The 17,781-nt window shown below is 38.7% G+C and overlaps 1 protein-coding gene across 5 annotated transcripts in view; it reads left to right on the plus strand.

Moving 5' to 3' along the window:
• The window catches only part of ARHGAP24 (Rho GTPase activating protein 24), a 492,969-nt gene that overhangs the window by 184,445 nt on the left and 290,743 nt on the right, over positions 1-17,781 (plus strand). The window contains exon 1 of one of the 5 annotated variants that reach the window (XM_060114232.1): positions 7,439-7,457. The exons of the other annotated variants lie outside the window; for them this stretch is intronic. The gene's annotated coding sequence lies outside the window, so the exon portion shown is untranslated. Of the gene's footprint in view, positions 1-7,438; positions 7,458-17,781 lie in introns of those variants that run through there. 5 annotated transcript variants of the gene reach the window in all.

Raw genomic sequence — 17,781 nt, forward strand, 5'->3', positions numbered from 1 at the left:
TTGTTTATGGTACGCGGGCCTCTCACTGTTATGGCCTCTCCCGTTGCGGAGCACAGGCTCTGGACGCGCAGACTTAGCGGACATGGCTCACGGGTCCAGCCGCTCCGTGGCATGTGGGATCCTCCTGGACCGGGGCACGAACCCGCTTCCCCTGCATCGGCAGGCAGACTCTCAACCACTGCGCCACCAGGGAAGCCCCTGTAGTGTGTTTTTGATAGAGGAAGCTGGAGAAGATATTTTCCTTTAATAAGATAAAGATGTGCTTTTACACGAAACATGTTCAGTCTGTAGCAGCTGTGGTGACCTCTGCCCTTCCTTTTGCTTAAGTTCTTCCTCCCTTTGGTGTCCTGGATTGGAAGATTCTCTGCTGTACACCTGCACTTGTACTGTCCTTATTTGGGACAGTTCTTCCTCCCCCTTTATAAGGATACAGAAAGCCTGCAAGGCATCTGCACTCACCTATGTGCAGCTTCCTTTTAAAGGACAGACATAATTTATCATATAATTCTTAAAATTTGGTACTGTTTCACATTTATTTCACAGCTGAATTTTAATTACTTTTTATGATTTTATTTCAGTTACTTCATGGTGTGGGAAGTGAAATTTCTCAGTGTTTCTCTCTCTGGCCTTTCTTTTATGCCTTCTGTTCTATTCTGAGTACAATTTTCAGGATGTGGGTGAAAGAGAAAGAAATTAGAAAGAAGGCTTCAGTTCAAACAGGGAGAGCTGAAAAAATGCTTAGAGAACATTTTATTACAACCATTTCACTTTACAAGCAGGGGCATCTAAGCAGTGTCTTGAGTTACTCTACAGTTGGCTAAACTTGGTCTCGTGCACTTAGTCACCTAAAGTCAGAGACTTTTCCCTTGTAACTGCAGGAGCCATACTTTTAGAACCCTTAAATCTGGTTCCCTGATCTGGCCATACTTTAAAAAAAAAAATATGTGAACTTACTTGTACAAAAAAGACTTATGGAGGTTGACAAAGTCACATTGTGTTTCGCAGCTTATATTTAATGGAAATAATAGCGCAAGAAATCTGCATTGATTGAAAATCTGAAAAAGTGAGTTGATGTTAATGCCCAGAATCTCATGAGGTCCTGTCATAGCCTGGCCTCCAAGTTTACCCAATAATTTAGCAGCATCTGAAGTAAAACCCAAGTCTACAGATTGGGACAGTGGTTCTCATCTTCAGCATTCATCTGCTGGAAACCGGATTCAGTAGGTCTGGGGTAGAGCCCGATAATTTGCATTTCTAATATGGTTCCTAGATGTTGTTGGTGCTGCAGGACCAGTGGTCATGCTTTAAGAACCACTGCTCTAGCAGAAGTAGCAGGTTTTATTTCTGTTATCACCAGACTAATTATAAAGGATTAAGCAGGCAAATTCAACTCGTCTTGCTGAACAACCTCTCTCAATATTAAACTAAGATTATTTATCATCATCCACTGTCAAAGGTGTACTCATCCTTTTAAGACTATTATTTCAATTGTGCCATTTTATCACCTATCCCAGAATAAGCAAAATCTCTTCGGTATGTGGTTGTAACAATATTATATTTTCCTTTATACTTTACTAAATAAATGCATATATACCTTATCTAAGTCAACCTCCCTTTAAAAGTTGCCATAGTAAATGTTATTTTGCACATTCTGTAGATTAAAAAGCTGTACCTCGTCTACGACTATATGTGACTTGAAATCACAAAGCTAGTAAGTGCAGAGATGGCAGGGATTTGAATTCAGTTTTTCTGACATTCTTATGACAGCCTAATAGTGAAAACTGATGAGCTAATGACACCCTTCATTGTCATAAAAGATGCATCAGTTTGCATAATATTGGCTCTGCAGGATATATGCCTATTAACGCTGTGAACCTTGAACTAATTATTAACATTTCAAGACTCTTGGCTTAACCTGAAGGATCTGCCTTGAAGTAGGCTTTTTGTTACTGTTTGAGAATTCCTAATAGATGATGGGGACAAAAATAAGCCAAAAATAGCCACAAGTAAATCGGCATCTAGCCAATTAGTTGTACAGACCTATTCACAAGTGCTAAGAGGGGAGCTGTAACAATTTGCAATCAGAGAGTTAAGGCTGAAAAATCTGCATGGAGGTTATTCTTGAGCAGTATTTTGAAAAGAAGATAACGTGATATGGTTTGCCATAGAGGAAGAAAGAGCATTTCTGGTGAGAAAAAAGAAAGTAAAAGTTGGTAAGCCTCCTTCCTTGGCAGGAGTGAAGACCAAAAGATGCAATTGTATCTTAGAAGACAGCTGAAAAACCAAGATGCACCTGTCCCTGAGATGCTCAGCTAAAACAGTGAGTATAATCAGGGCTTTCCTAATGGAAGTGAGTCAAAAATTCAAATAAGAAATGCAAATTGTATCACACCCTCCCCCCACCGACTTCCTAGTCCTCTCTGAATATTTTCTATAGGAAAGTGTGTTTATAGGGAGAATTGGCATGTATCCTGCAGTTGTGAGAAGTGACATTAGCAGATCAACATGACTAGAAAGTAGCTGGCAGTATGTCGCATTGGTCAATGCGTGTGAAATTCCAGACAGTGAACTGGCCAAAAGAATCTGGAAAGTTCTGTGAAAGTCTGGTTTGTGGGGAATCATTTCTGGATATCCTTCTAGCAGAAGGGTTTCCTGTAAGATTTAAAGTTGATGAGACCAACCTTCCGCAAATGGCAGAAGCCACCAGTACAAACTACCAGCTCCTGGAAAGGTGATGACAGTGAGGCTAAGGGGGAATTGCAATTATTTAAGGACTCGCTAGTGACTCTGAAGTGTGTACTTTGCCTCACTTGATATTATGTTGAGCTTCACTTGGCCTGTGGCTCACCTCATTTGATGAAGCGAAGCTGCCTTAATGTTTGAACATGCCCCTAATGTTTACATGTTCCTTCCTACCTTCAGTCATTACACAAGATAGTTAGCCAATACTATTCACATGGAATTATGTTTGCTTTGAAATACATATCTGACTCCCACTCTGAACCTCAGCAACTGGGGTGATATCCTGCATATAGTCCCCATTTTGTGACCCTGTCTCCCACTGTTAGGTAAAAGCTGCCTGGAAGACTGCAAAATTAAAATGGAGAAGTAATGAAGAGTTTCCTAAGTTACAAATAATTGATGATGATTATAAAATTGATGGTAAATTTTCATTGCATAATTTGATTGATATGGTAGTTATCATAGCAGCCTTGAACAGAATGCTCTTGTGAACAAGATCATTTATCTCACCGAGTCTGTTTTTGCATAAACATTTTTAAATGAAAGGCATAATAAATCTGTCCAGAGCATGCACACAGTGAGCTGCCAAACCTGCCACCTGTTTAAGGTTTTAATGAATGCTTCTGCATTCAACAAAAAGCGTATCAAATTAGTGCTGACATTTTGCTTTTCTCCTGCCTTTCATATTCCCAGAACCCTGAGAGATCCTTTTGCAAAATCCTCTAAATGGGGGACTGATTTTTTCATTAGAATTCAGCAACCACTGTTAAGCCAGCTCCCCCAGATTCGTGTTTACATCTGCAGTTCGATTGGGACCTGGGGGGTCACGGGCAAAGTTAAGAGTGTTGAGTGAGTGGAGAGTTAGAACTCCAGGAAAGTGGAAAAAGAGCACTGGACAAGGGGCCAAGAAACCTAAGCGTTTGTCTTGGTTTTCCTACTGTTAGCTGGTGGTTAGCTGGTGAAGTTTTGGCTCCCGAGGATCCACTGTTGGCATGGGCAGTGCATGGCCTAGGTCTGGAGTTGGCGAGAGTGGGGGTCAGAGTTATGGGGAAGACCAGACAGCGTCGTGCCAGAGGGGGCCACGCTTGCCTCTTCATCTGTGAAAGTCTTACCAAAGCAAACACAGCGGTGCCATCGTGTTCCCTATAGGTACTGCCCTTTAATTCTGTCAGTTGAAGTAGTTGTTTTGAAGTATAATAGCATGTTAAGGGAAGGATTCCCATATTTCCTATCCCAGGGTCCTGAAATGGCACAGGTGCCAGCACTCTGCGAAAAGGCAGCACGTGAAAGAAGCAAACAGAAACTCTGCCTCTTGGGGGCTCGAAGAAGGGAGGCTCAGCCACACAGGTGGAAGGACTCTTCCTGGGGCATAGCAGAGCACCCACACTGTGCAGAAATGGTGACTTTGTGCAGGCTTTTTACACCAAGCAATTTTGCTGCTGAGCAGCATGGATAACCTCTGAATCCAGAGCTTTGATTAAATAAAGGGCATTAGCAAAAGACACATGTGTGGGTCATTGCTTTTCCTTCTCCTCTGGTCTTTTCTCTTTATCCTCCTCACAACATCTTAATGAGCTTTTAATCCTCCATTTTTATGTTAGCATGTTTATACACAGAGATTTACCTCGTCCCCCTGACCTTGGCAGACAGTCCGTGTTTTATATGCACACTTGTGGGGCAGAGGGGATTCAAGTTTGCCACTCAACCTAGTTAGGCACGCAGGCTATACCTCCCTGCTGTTCCTTGGGGTGACAGCCAGGGAACAATGGGCTTAATTAGCCTATTTCACATTCAGAATATATATTCCAGCTAGCCTTCGGTCCTGGCAGGCCGTTAAGGATGTATGCATTCCTGCTGCTGCTGTTGATGGTGAAGTGAGTTTTTAACCAGGAACTGTTGTGAGTCCTCTGATAACATTTCAAGGGTAAAATCCCTTTGATCTTCTCATTTCAATAGAGATCCCTCCAAAGGAATAAAGCCCAGGTTCACTAGCCAACAAGTGATGCCACGGGTACACCTAGTCTGTTTAAGTCAGGGAGACACTTTTTATCGACTGTCAGGAAAACAAACATGAGACATCCATGTGTTGATTTTATGTATTATTTTTCAATTTTGTAGGCTATTTTTCACTAAATGATTTTGAAGGGGTTATTTTCATGTGAAAAGCAGTATCAGAGTTCAGCTTAATCAGCAAGAGATCTAGGGCCAGTGCCCGAATTTGTTTTTATTGATAATAGTTACAAAAAGAATTTAAAAGAGTCATATAATAAAAAGTACAAACAAAACGTTGAAGCAAGAGGCAAATAATAAAGGCAGTTGGAGGAGTACAATTAATACCTGAAAGCTTAGGCTTAGTTAGTCTGTAACTGTAGATACTCTGGGTTGCAAAGGACTGTGAAATTGGGTAGTACCAATTACTCAGACTACAAACGCAGTGTTAAATAAAATGTAACTACATTTTTATATAATTCATATTAATCTAAATTTCAAATTCCTATTCTGACTGATAGTCAAGGCACGAATCACACAATTCTTAGCTATTTTTAGATTTACAGTCAACTGAGACAGGATTTTCATGTACATGGCACCCTAGCATCTAGAGAGGTGCCCAGACCCTGTTGGCATCCACCGCAATGGGAATCATTCCTTCAGAGAAATCACCTCTGCATACTTGTATCTGCTGTGATAATGTCCTGTGTCTTCCTGGTCTCTGGTCCTCAGTCCATGAATTTTCTATCTTTCTCACCCACATTTCAAACCCTCTTCACTCTTAGCTAACTCAAGTGCCTTCCTTTGAGACATGCGAAGAGCATATTGCTCCATGCTCCCTGAATCCCACCCTCTGCAGACACTGCACCATGTTGGGATGGGGTGAGAAACCCTACCACTTGCTTTCCAGACAAACTGACCTTGAGCCTAAGCTCAAGGATGTCAGAACACAGGGTCCTTTCTCTGAGAGTCTTACCATTATCTATCTCTCTTGTTTTTCCTTCGGTTCTTTTCTCCCATTACAGGTCCAAGTTTGTATTCTTTTTAATCTAGCTGAAAGTGGAAATAGGGAGTAGATAAGAGGAAATGTATTGATTCTGCCTAATTGAACTTTCTATCATATTCTTGGCCTGAAGCTTTTAAGCTTTGCTACTCATGTGAAGTTTTCTCTCTCTGATTCTACTCCCCTCCAAGGAGATGAAAGAGTCCTTCGGGTGGCCCAAATGAGGGAGCTCAGGAAAAGTGCATCATCAACATCTATAACATCCAGACACAGTGATCTCCAATACTATGAATCTCGTTGACATGAGCAGTGGCAGATGACTGTCTGGCCTCTGTTTAAACACTCCCATTGACAAGAAACTACTGACATCCAATATTTTCCCTTTCTGTCCTTCCCTGTGGATGCTCCTTTTTTTCCTCCATGCCTATCCATGGCCCAACACTAATTAGCTGAAACTGAAAGGCAGTTAAAAATGATTTTTAAAAAGCCCCACCTACCACCCAATGCATAGTCAACATTTAATTGAATACCATACTGCCAAAGTAAACTACAGATTTGGAATTTTATCACTAAATTGAAATGAATTAATACTGAGAGCCAAAAATGTGCTAAAGAAGTCTCATGTATCTTCTCTCATTCAACTTTTGATGGTCCTAGACTGTGAGTTCCTGGGGATAGGGACTATGGCTTCTTCACCCCAACACATAGCATCCTACTCCTAGTATGTACTTGCACAGTATTTGAAATTTGTGAGATAAGTGTTGTTTTGACATGTTTCAGGGTAAATTGAGATTCAGAGGGGTTAAGTGACCAACTCAGAGTCACACAGGTAGTCACGTGGCAGGGGTGAAATAAAATTGAAGGATTTTGAACCTGTGTGCATGGATAGCTCTCTCTTCCTCATTGTTTGGATGGCTATAACATTGCATATATCATGAGTTAGGATGTATATCTTGAGTCTCGTAAGCTCCCCACAGTTTAACAGTCGCCTCTAACAGCCATGAAAAAAATCTCAGTGATAAGCGTTCCTCTTTATATTTTCCTGATGCTTTCCTAAAGATAAAGTGAAACATAAATACTCTAGGGAGGACTCTCAGATCACATCTTGTTTAAAGGATGGTGCTGGCATCCAGGAGTGTGTCTTGCATGAATACACCAGAACTTTTATGTAAGACTTACCATAGAATTTTCTCTAAACTCAACAGACAGCCTTCAAATATAGAGAAGAACCTCCATGATAATTTTAAAACTTGAAACTAAAATGATGTCCTAACTCTTCCCAAATCTTGCTTTCTGAGAGTGCCTTTCCCCTTTTGTATTAGACAATGAGATGGAATGCGAGTATGTGTATTGTGCTCTAAGCAGCCTGAGCAGCTGACAATCCTGTGACTCAAGTCTAATTTGAGGTTCTCACTGAACAGAGATTTCTGGTTTTGTTTCAGATGCCAGTAAGTTTCTTCCATGTTCCTTCCTCCAGAAAGTACCACAAACCCAACCACATAATGAACAGCACTTGATACAATTAAATATGATGTAAGTGCAAGAAAGCCTTCACTAACTCATGTGACATTCAGTTCTCCACTTCCCTCCAAGGCCTTTTTCCTGTTTGGAACATTGGAGCCAGACATGGCTGCTCAGTAGGAGATAACAGCTTCACTGAGCTCTCTGAATGCATCTGGAAATGACAAGCTCACCCCAGACAGTGCCCACCTTTTCTAGGAAGGTAGGAAGGGGGCCAAGGAATTTGTATGTATGAAACCTATATGTAATAATTTTTTTAAAATCTGTGTGTTCAGATCCCATATGCAAAGTAACAACAAGTAACAGCTCCTACATGATCTTCATGGAGAAAATTGAACACTCCAAGTTGGGGAGAAGTTATAGATCAGCCTTGTTGGTATGTGTTTACTATTCATGCCTTTATTTCCATCTTAATGGTACTTTCAATTCAATAACCAAAAGCTTTCTTGTAGAAGAATAGGGAAAAATAAATGAAATATTGTAGCTAAGATTTATTGAGCACTTACTATAGGTTGGGTGCTGTTCAAAAGAATTTATACGGAGTATATATTTTAATACTTAAAATACCTGTAGATTGTAGGTTCTACTGTGATTCTCATTTTATACATGAGAAATGAGGGCAAAGTTAAGAGACTTGCTCAGGGTCAGGAACTGCTATAGAGCCTAAAAATAAGTCTGTCTGATTCAAGTCTGGGCTCTTAACCACAATGTTTCACTCTACCTTAAAAGAGGATCTTTTTCAGGAAGCATTCACCAAGCTGAGTAGGACAGTGTCCTCTAAGTACCAGTATCAATGGTCAACTGTCACTACATTAAAATCAACAATGTACAGAAATGGAACAGCCACAAAGTCCCTGATTACTTATATTGTGTGACTTTACAGTTAATTCAACAGAGTGCTCTCATTTGAAAATATATGCTAGTTTACCATATTACCAGAAAGCCTTAGTATGTTACCTGAATGGGAATAGCAGTTTTTTGCATTGCCTCAGACTTATGCATTTTTACAAAACAGAGGCAACAAGGCTTCATCCTGTGAACCCTATAGAATAAGATGAGGGAAATCAAAAGCAGCCATTCTGACTTTTCCAGCTCTAGTGGACTTCTCACATGGCCACGATGCAGACCAAACTGCATTGTTTTGGGAACCAGAAAGAAGATAGATGTTAGAGGTGTGATGGAAATGCACAATCATCAGTTTAGCCTCCAGAAACAGAACTCAAAACATTGCCTTCAAGGACTGCAAATGTTCAGGGTTGGAGTTGAATAGTCGAGAGAAAAATATTCCTGCCACTTTATGTGGTTCTTTGAACCTTGCTTGCATAGCACATTCACCTCCTCTAGATAGACCTTCAGAAGCAGGCACTATGAAAACTACATCGATTACCTTAACAGTATTGGACTTTGGGCAAAGGAGGCAAGGTAGAGAGAACTCTTCCTTCAACAACTACACCTTCAAGAAGTAGTATTGCTCGTGCTTCTCACCAATGTAGCCAGTGGATCTCATGCTTATCTAATATGTTAAGCATTTTAAAGACACATAATATGTATTTGCTCATGAATCTCCCATTACCAGAAAAATCTCTCTCCCTTCTCTGCCTGCTACATTCCAAGAAATGAGGGAATTACAGGTTTCTGTAACTATGCTGATCCACAAATTGGGGTTCAGAGCTTAGACAAGCTAAGCCCACTACCCCTCACTTCCCTTGACTTTGTTACCAATTCTCACCTCCCTCAACTGTGTGTGTGTTTGTGTGTAAAGGGCAAATAGAGAAAGACAGACAGAGACAGAGACAGGGACAGAGACAGGGACAGAGGCTGGGGTAAATAGGAAGCAATGAGTCTTGATAATAAAAAATGGCAGTTCATATAGATATAACTTGGGGTATGTTAAGGAGGACGACAGGGGAGGAAATCTATATTATGTCCATTAGAAAACTTCCTGTCTGTCAGTACATGCTTACATAAATTCTCTCACAATTGTAATGATGTGAAATTATGCAATTCTGTCCTTGTCCAGGAAGGTAAAAAATATGCTCTTAAAAACCTCATTTTATATGCAGGTCTAGACCATGATCTTCCAATTGTTTGCTCATTTAACTCTTTACTCATCCACTTATTCAAAAAAAAATATTTGAGGTAATTTTCTATTAAAACATGACCTCTGTTAGAATAGGGGCCCTGGATCATTACAAAATCTTTTAAGGTTGTCACACTTAGTAATATTCGAACATATTACCTTTTTAAATACTTTTTATTGTGATAAAAACACATAAGATGAGAGCTACTCTCAATAAATTTTGAAGTGTGCAGGACAGTATTGTTCACTCTATGCACAATATTACACAGTAGATTTCTTGAACTTTCTCCTCTTGTGTAACTGAAGCACTACACCCATTAAACAGCAACTCCCCAATTCCCCCTCTTCCCAGCCACTGGCAACCACCATTCTACTTTCTGCTTCTATAAGTTTGACTACTTTACATACCTCATATAAGTGGAATCATGCAGTGCTTGTTCTTCTGTGATTGGCTTATTCCACTTAGCATAATGTCCTCAAAGTTCATTCATGTTGAAGCATATATATAAATTTTCTATTTCCTAAGGCTGAGTAATATTCCATTGTACATATATATCATATTTCTTTATCCATTTAGCCATTGATGGACATTTAGGTTATTTCCACCTCTGGCTATTGTAAATAATGCTGAAATAAACATGGGAGTACAAGTATCTCTTTGAGATACTCTTTTCAATTCTTTTGAATAAATACCCAGAATTGGAGTTGTTGGATCATACGGTAGCTCTCTTTTTAATTGTTGAGAAATCTTTGTACTGTTTCCACAGTGACTATACCATTTTCCATTTTACCAACAGTACAAGTGCACAAGGGTTCTAATTTCTCCACTTCCTCACCAATACTTTTTTTGTTTGTTTTTTGTTTTTTAATAATGGCTATCCTAACACGTGTGAGATGATAGCTCATTGTGGTTTTGATTTGCATTTCCCTGATGATTAGTGATAAAACATTACATTTTAATTTTTAAAAATTGTAATTACATCCAGAGAACAAATCCTGTATCTATATATCTCTACTCTCCAATGTCATTCATTCTTTGACGTGCGAAATGGTCTGTGCTCCTTGAAATGGCCTTCAAGCCTGCTTCCTATGCTGTAGAAAGTTGAGAATCACAGGTACCATTTTATTTCATGCTGTAGCTTCTCCCTGTCTGTCCAAGCTGCTATAATTTCTTCTAAAACGTTGTGGGCCTTCAGTGTATCATGTTATAATTCATTTGATTAGACAAAAGCTACATCCACATTTCTTTCTGAGCTAGGCCCTTCTATACCTTGGATGGAGAATCAAAGTGCTGACGGACAAGGCTCTAAGCATCTTAGAAGACTTTTTGTTTAGTTGATGGTCTACAAGGTAAAGCCTTAAGATTCTTAGAGGCTCTCTTAACTAGAAAAAAAGTGTCTGAGTGTCATGTCCCTGAGATTTCTCAGATGCTCTACCGCACACCCTTGAATACTTCTGAGGTCTCAACGAAGGGTCTTTCGACCACACTTTTGAGATGTTTACTACTTGACTGGTGGTGTTCTGGATTTGCTGTTTGCCCTGAGGCTATTTCTTACTTTGTGAGCTTTTGTTGCCTAGAGAAACTGGGGATTACAAAAACAGTTTTACTAGTAGGTCTTGCCTTCTTTATATTCTCTCTAAGTCTTCTTTATAGTAGTTTTTTTAGCTTATCTTTTTCTAGCCATACATTATCATATGTAGATAAAAGAAAACAGTTGGCACTTTCAACATTGTGTCTGAAAATCTTAGTGAAATCCACCAGTTCATTAGGTATGTATTTTTTTTATGCCTTATCAGTGGTACAGTGTTGCCAAATACTCTGCCACTGCATAACTAGGGTTATCTTTTCTCCACCTTCCAATTTCCTCAGTCTTTCATGCCCCCAGCCCCCAACAGAAGTCTCTTTGAAGCCCTTCTGGCTTCTGCCAAAGTCAATGCTACATATATTAGGTTTTTGTTACAATAGCCATTGAATTCCAGATACCACTTTATGCTTCTGTTATGTATCACTGCAAACTATCCCAGAATTCTGAAGCTCAAGACAATAACCATTTTACTATATCCCATGTTTTCCTGGGTCAGAAATTTGGACAGTTTGGCTGAACAATTCTTTTGCCCCCATTGACAGCAACCAAAGTCACTTGGTGGTATTCATTGGTGGATGGGATGGTCTGGACGGTTCGAGACAGCTTCATTCACATGTCTGACACCTAGGTGCAGACAGCTGGGCTCAGTCATGTCTGTTGATTGGAGCACCTGGCGTGAGCTCTGTAGCATAGCTGTCTCAGGATACCTGGTAGGTTTTTATAGAGGATCAGGGCTCCCAGAGAGGGTCCCAATAGATGATCTTTTCACAGATTCAAAGCAGCCATAGAGCCCACCTATATTTAAGGGAAAAGCCAAACACTTCATCTCTTGATGGGAAGAGTGTTAAAGAATTTGTACCCATATTTATCACACCAAATGATGGTATAAGAAATAATAATGAGTCAGTAAGGGATAAAGAAAATGGAGCAAATATTTACTAGAGAAAAAGGTACTATTAGATTATAATCTAAAAATTTATTAAATTCAGTGTGTGAAGTGAACATGCTCTATTATCAAACTTCCCTGAGGCAACAAATACATATAAGCTTAGGAACTTGTAGTTTTCCAGAGCAGGTCATGACAAAGAAGTGTTTAACAAGAAAACTGAGCCCCTGGTGACTGCTTATATTGATGTGACCTTTAATGAAAGCTCCCATATTAACTTCTAGGGAGGTATATAGTACTGGAAAGGTTACTCAGAATATCTTGCAACAAACAATACTGACAGGCTAGAGAGCTATGTGTGTGTGTGAGCTGCCCTCTCATTCTTCGCTTTGTGAAGAATCCTCTGCATACATTAAACAAGTCCTTAAGCCTGGTTGCTTATTGAAAAAGAGAGCCTAACTTTGAAATCCAAATATACTTGTGAAATTGGAGCACACTTTTATTCTCTAGTATGTTAAATTATAAGGCTACACCCAGCAGGGAGTGTGGGGGATGCTTTAAAAGAAGAGGATAGCAATTTTGACCAGAGTTATTGTATCAGTCAATTAGTCTTCTCTGCTTCAGACATTTGGCCACCAGATATGGGCATTGCGATTTTTTTCAGAAAGATTTTTTACTAGGAAGTAGGTGAAGGAGCCCTTGCCCAATGTAGAAATTTTTCCACTAACCTCTTCGCATTCTCGCCAGGTGTTGCTCCTTGTCAGTGTAGAGATGGGACTGGGGGAAAAGACCATACATTTATCAACTTCTAGAACAATTTCCCAAATTCTAATTAGATAGATAGATGATTGGTGGATAGACAGAGAGAGAGATTGATAATTTTAATGAAAATTTTTGTTTAGGGAGAAATCAGTAGGAAGAAGTTTGAAATTTTGCAGAGAAGTTACTTAGTTTGGGAAACAGGTTGGTGCACTACCTGGCTCATTTGTTTATTTATACATGGCTTTTGCTTTTCTTTAAGTTCTGGGAAATTACAGGATTGCTCAAATAGGAGACACTCATCAGCTGTTATTGCAGGAGGGACTTAAAGATCAACAAGGTGGTGCTGGAAGAACAGGGCACCAGGAATCAAGGCTGTCAGGAACACAAGTCAGAACCCACCGATTCTGCCGAACATAAGCTCAGTGGAACAGGAGTTCTATTCATCTTTTTCACCAGTGGTGTGCCAGGTGGCTAGAGCAGTGCAACTGCTTTTTGAATTTAGGTTTTCATATTGTGATTGAAGATTGTAGTACTGCTGTTACTGATTTCTGTAATCTGTAAAGGACTAGAAAATGTACTGTTTGGATACATGGTGAAAAGGCTCCTCCTTAGCCTTAAAGAAAAACTATATCTGTCTCTGCCTTTCTCTTTCTCCTGCTCCTACTGTGTGTGCACATGTGTGTATGTGTTTTACATACTAAATGTATACATGCATAAATACATTTACATATATATAACTATGCATTTTTTCAGTTTCTCTTTCAGGCTTCAAAGAAAGACTATGTTAGACAAGTATATGTAAATATTAGAGAATTTTCTTCCCTTTCCTAATTACATAGATGCATCTTTATCTCAGTATTGATATTCAGCTATGATTCTTGTCTTAAATAAATCTCCTCAAGTAGTGAAGTAGCCCCACACATTATACACTGAGTGGTCAGGTTTTTTACAAGGTATTAAAGGTAGGTAACTAAATACAAAGCCAGTGTTTAGCTCAGTAAGGAAAACAACAATTACTGTGAAGGTAAAATGATTGCCTAATACCCCAAGATGTATTTTAAACCAAACCTATAGGTTTTTATTTGGGATTTTAGCAGAGAACCCAAACCACCAGACATCATCTCCACTGTAAGCTCTTAATATTATATATACATTTTCTGGCTTATTTTGTACTTCCCACAGTGAAAAGTAAAGCAAAATAATATTTTGGTTCTGCATTTATCCATCTCTACATAAAAGGTGAAATGATGCTGATACAAGACTGTGCTATTTATCTGCCTCCCTCAAAAGACCATGGCTCATATTCTCCTAGGCCATGGGAGATGCCTAGTAAAGACAGGGTTTGTGTTCACCTAAGATGTTTGTCTATAACATGGGCATGGAAAGAATTTAGCTACTTCAGGTTCATTTATCCACTTGAGAAAGGTTAAAAACTGAAACATACCTTAGTGTAATCAGGTAAACTTATCTTATTTGTACCATGGATGAAAAAAAATCAAGTTCTTGTCTGAAGTATCTCTTTATAAACTGGCAACCTTCTATTTTGAGCTAAAACCTTATTGCAATAGCAAGTGTGGAAATTAATGAAGGATTTGTGATCTCTTTGATTATCACTGACCCTGAAATATTGAAATTAATATATTAAAATTCTGAAGCTAAGTAAATCACACCTAAGTCATTTGATGGTGTGTAACAGCAGGAAGTCAAATAAATTAGAGATGAATGTTTTCAAATTAACTGATATAACTTAATATTCATTAGAGTAAATCCATTTAATTTTCTCTTAGTTTTATTTGAAAGGGAGTAAATTAATTGGTATAATATATAACGCAGTGTTTGCTACTCCCTACCGCCCATCTCCAACATATGTGGTACTCAAAAGCAAATACAGTTCTATAGAGGAAATATATTGATAGAGTATAACTTGAATTTATCTTCCTGAAGGAAATATACTAACAAAGTTACAAATAGTTTGTCAACCAGAAGAATGGACAGTTTCCTTTTCTTCTATGTTTAGACATATACAGATAAAGGATGATGTAGCATTTTGGAGAAAAACTAGAATTGCCAGATATTAGGATGATTTTAATATTTCAGAATACATGAATTAAGTTGAGAGTGATGGATCTCATTTGGGGCCCAGCATCTTCTTACTTTTATTGAACATGAGTGCTAAAGTGCCTTATTTTAAAGTTCCTAAAAGAGAATGCATACTGAATAGATTTGCTTTTTTTCTACTCCATCATCAGCTTTTACTAGAGTCTAGCATGCAGTTTGGTAACTTAATAGGAAGAAATACATTTACACAATATTTTTACCAATTGAATAAGGAAAAAGCAGATGTATACTCAAGAAATATCAACCCTATTCAGAACCCAATAAGCTGAATGATTTATCTGAATCATTTCAGATTCATGGTTTGTTTCCATTCCTTTGCTAACACATTTTCATCTCCACTTTTAATGCCTATAATGGTTTTGTGTTATTTTAAGTTAGGTATCCTTTTATACATTTTTAAAGTTTGCATTAAATGGCAACTTAGTTTGTTGGAAAGGGTTCACTGACATCACATGTGCAAGCTCTTTATTTCTCAAGCAATTTTTTTCAACTGAATTCACAACTGGATTGTACTCATTGTGAATAAAATTACTCAACCAGTCATCTTCATGACTAAGGCAGGGGCTGCTCTGTCAGCTGGGCAGAAGCAGAAGCTGCCTGAGTCCCTTGTTGACTTATATAAAAGGATACTGTGCAGAAATGATGACACAAACAGCGCATTTATCAAGTTGTTGAGGACCTCCTTGTCCTCAGCAGTGAGAGGGATGGGTAATGACAGAAGAACTTTCCTAGTAGGATGTATTTGGAGTGCAGTTTGGATGTAGTCTAGGATGATATTTTCAATGGATAATGAATGTACTACAGTTGAAAGCATAAGAAAAGGCCCCTTTGAGCCATAGAAGGTCATTGGAAGATAAGTCAAGATCAACTAGTGAGGAAAGGGTCTTACAGTTTTATGTTGTTTTCCAAATCAGGTAATCAGCCATCATGCATTTGCATTATTAACAAACATTTATTGACTATTGTATACAGAGAATTACTTTGTCCTTAGCATTGAGCTACTCTCTAAAAAGTTATGAAGAAAAATGTCCCCCTGTGTCTGTATTCAAGGATCTTAAATATCTAGCTGTGTGCAGAAAAAAAAAACATGAATGAAACCAGTGAACATTCCTTAGATAACATAACACACTGCTATGGCAATAAGCTCAGTCGTACAATAGATAGAAGATGAGACAGTATAAATATGTTCAAATTTTCTAGAAGAGAGGTTAACAAATTAGGTAAAATGGGAACCATCTGGGCTTAGTTTCTGAGGAAAGGAATGGTGAAGAAGCTAAAGTTTGAGCTTTAAGATTGGGTCAAATGTTGACAATAAAAGATGAGAGGAAGGGTATCTCAGGTTGAGAGAAGAGCATGAGTAAAGCACAGAAGGTAGACATGAAAATGTTCTAGGTAGGGGGGTGGAGAAAGTGGAGACTAGCAGGAAAAGGATGGATGCCTTGACCAGAGATAATAGTAGATACTGAAGAGAAATTAAAATCAAAGTTCAGAGAGTCCAAGTTGAAAAAAGTACGAAACTTGATACAAATGTTGTCCTTTTTTATGTTTTATTTTTAATGTTTACATCTTAATGTATTTTCTTAGTCACACATATATTATTATTTACAAAGCATGATTAAGCAAGAGGTGTGTGTTTAAGGGGAGTATGGGTAAGGAACGGAAAAATGGGAAGGGAAGCCAGCCAGCAGTGTCTACATAAACAAGCTCTCACTAAAACTTCCTTATGGTTCTGCCCATTGTGACAGTTTTAATAAAACTCCATTATTTCAGGTATACAGATGCTTCAAACATTTGTCCATTTGGAACTAGGATTCTTACCAGGGAATCTTCGTGTTTCACCTTTGGTGAACTGATGGCCGTGGAGAGGGATAGTAGGGCTTCTGTGACTGACTGCCTGAGGACACAGGAGGGGCAGCTGGGAGACCACGTAGGAGGCTATTATAGGGGCATAGCTGTAGAAGACAGAAAAGTAGGCAGAAGCCAGAAATTTTTCCAAGAGAGAATTAACAAGATTTTGTGGAATTAATTGAACATTAAATGTCTCAACATTTGTGAGGTGCTATAAACTGTACTGGAACATGACACTTCTCTATGTAATACTATTCTTTCTGATGTCATAGGCTCAAAGTTTCAACATTTAACAATATAGAGGTGTCTTAGTCTGCTGGGACTGCCATAACATAATACTATCAACTGGGTGGCCTAAACAACAGACATTTATTCTCTGACAGTTCTGGAGGATGGAAGTCTGAGATCAGGGTGCCAACATGGTGATGTTCCACTGTGGTATCTTTTCTGGCACTAATTCCATCAGACCAGGACCCCACCCTCATAACTTAATTATCTCTCAAAGGCCTCATCTCCAAATACTTTCCCACTGGGGCTTAGGGCTTCAAGTATGAATTTAGGGGGGACACAAATATCCTGCCCATAACAAGAGGATATTTTTTGGTTGCCTCCTCTATTCCCATTCCATCTATTCTTCGTTTTTTTTTTTTCCTTTCTAACTGACCCTTTGGTTGGTATAGAGAAAGGTTTGAATCAGAGACTAGGGCAGGATATGCCATCCCATTGTGGGCACTTTCTTGTTAATTCTCTGTCTAGATATATAAAAGGGAATCAAATTGACAAGTTTTTATTACAAATTTTACTTTTCCAAGAGGTATATCCTGACCATCCTAATTAATACTGTAACCTGACACCTTCCTCACCTCCCCACAACTCCTGATCTCTACTTATTCTGCTGTCTATTTGTCTTCATAGTCATTATCATCTTCTAAGATACTACATACTGTTCTTATTTTATGTATTGTTTATTCTGTCTCCCATCATTAAATGGAAAATTCACTAGGACAGAGAGATCTTTATTTTACTCACTGATCTATCCAAAGTACCGAGGACAGAGCCTGGCCTTTAGTAGGCAATATATTATATTACTGATTGAATAAATGGACAACCACTAAGTTAACTAGATGAAAAGGATATATTATCTATTGACCATTGATAATTTTAAGAAACAACACTATGTTGTACAAACTAAATTAAGATTTCAAAACTCAGACCTAGCAACGATCTTTACTTTCCTGAAGAGGTC

This window comes from Mesoplodon densirostris, chromosome 1 (assembly GCF_025265405.1).
Source record: "Mesoplodon densirostris isolate mMesDen1 chromosome 1, mMesDen1 primary haplotype, whole genome shotgun sequence".
Taxonomy (NCBI): Eukaryota; Metazoa; Chordata; class Mammalia; order Artiodactyla; family Ziphiidae; genus Mesoplodon; species Mesoplodon densirostris.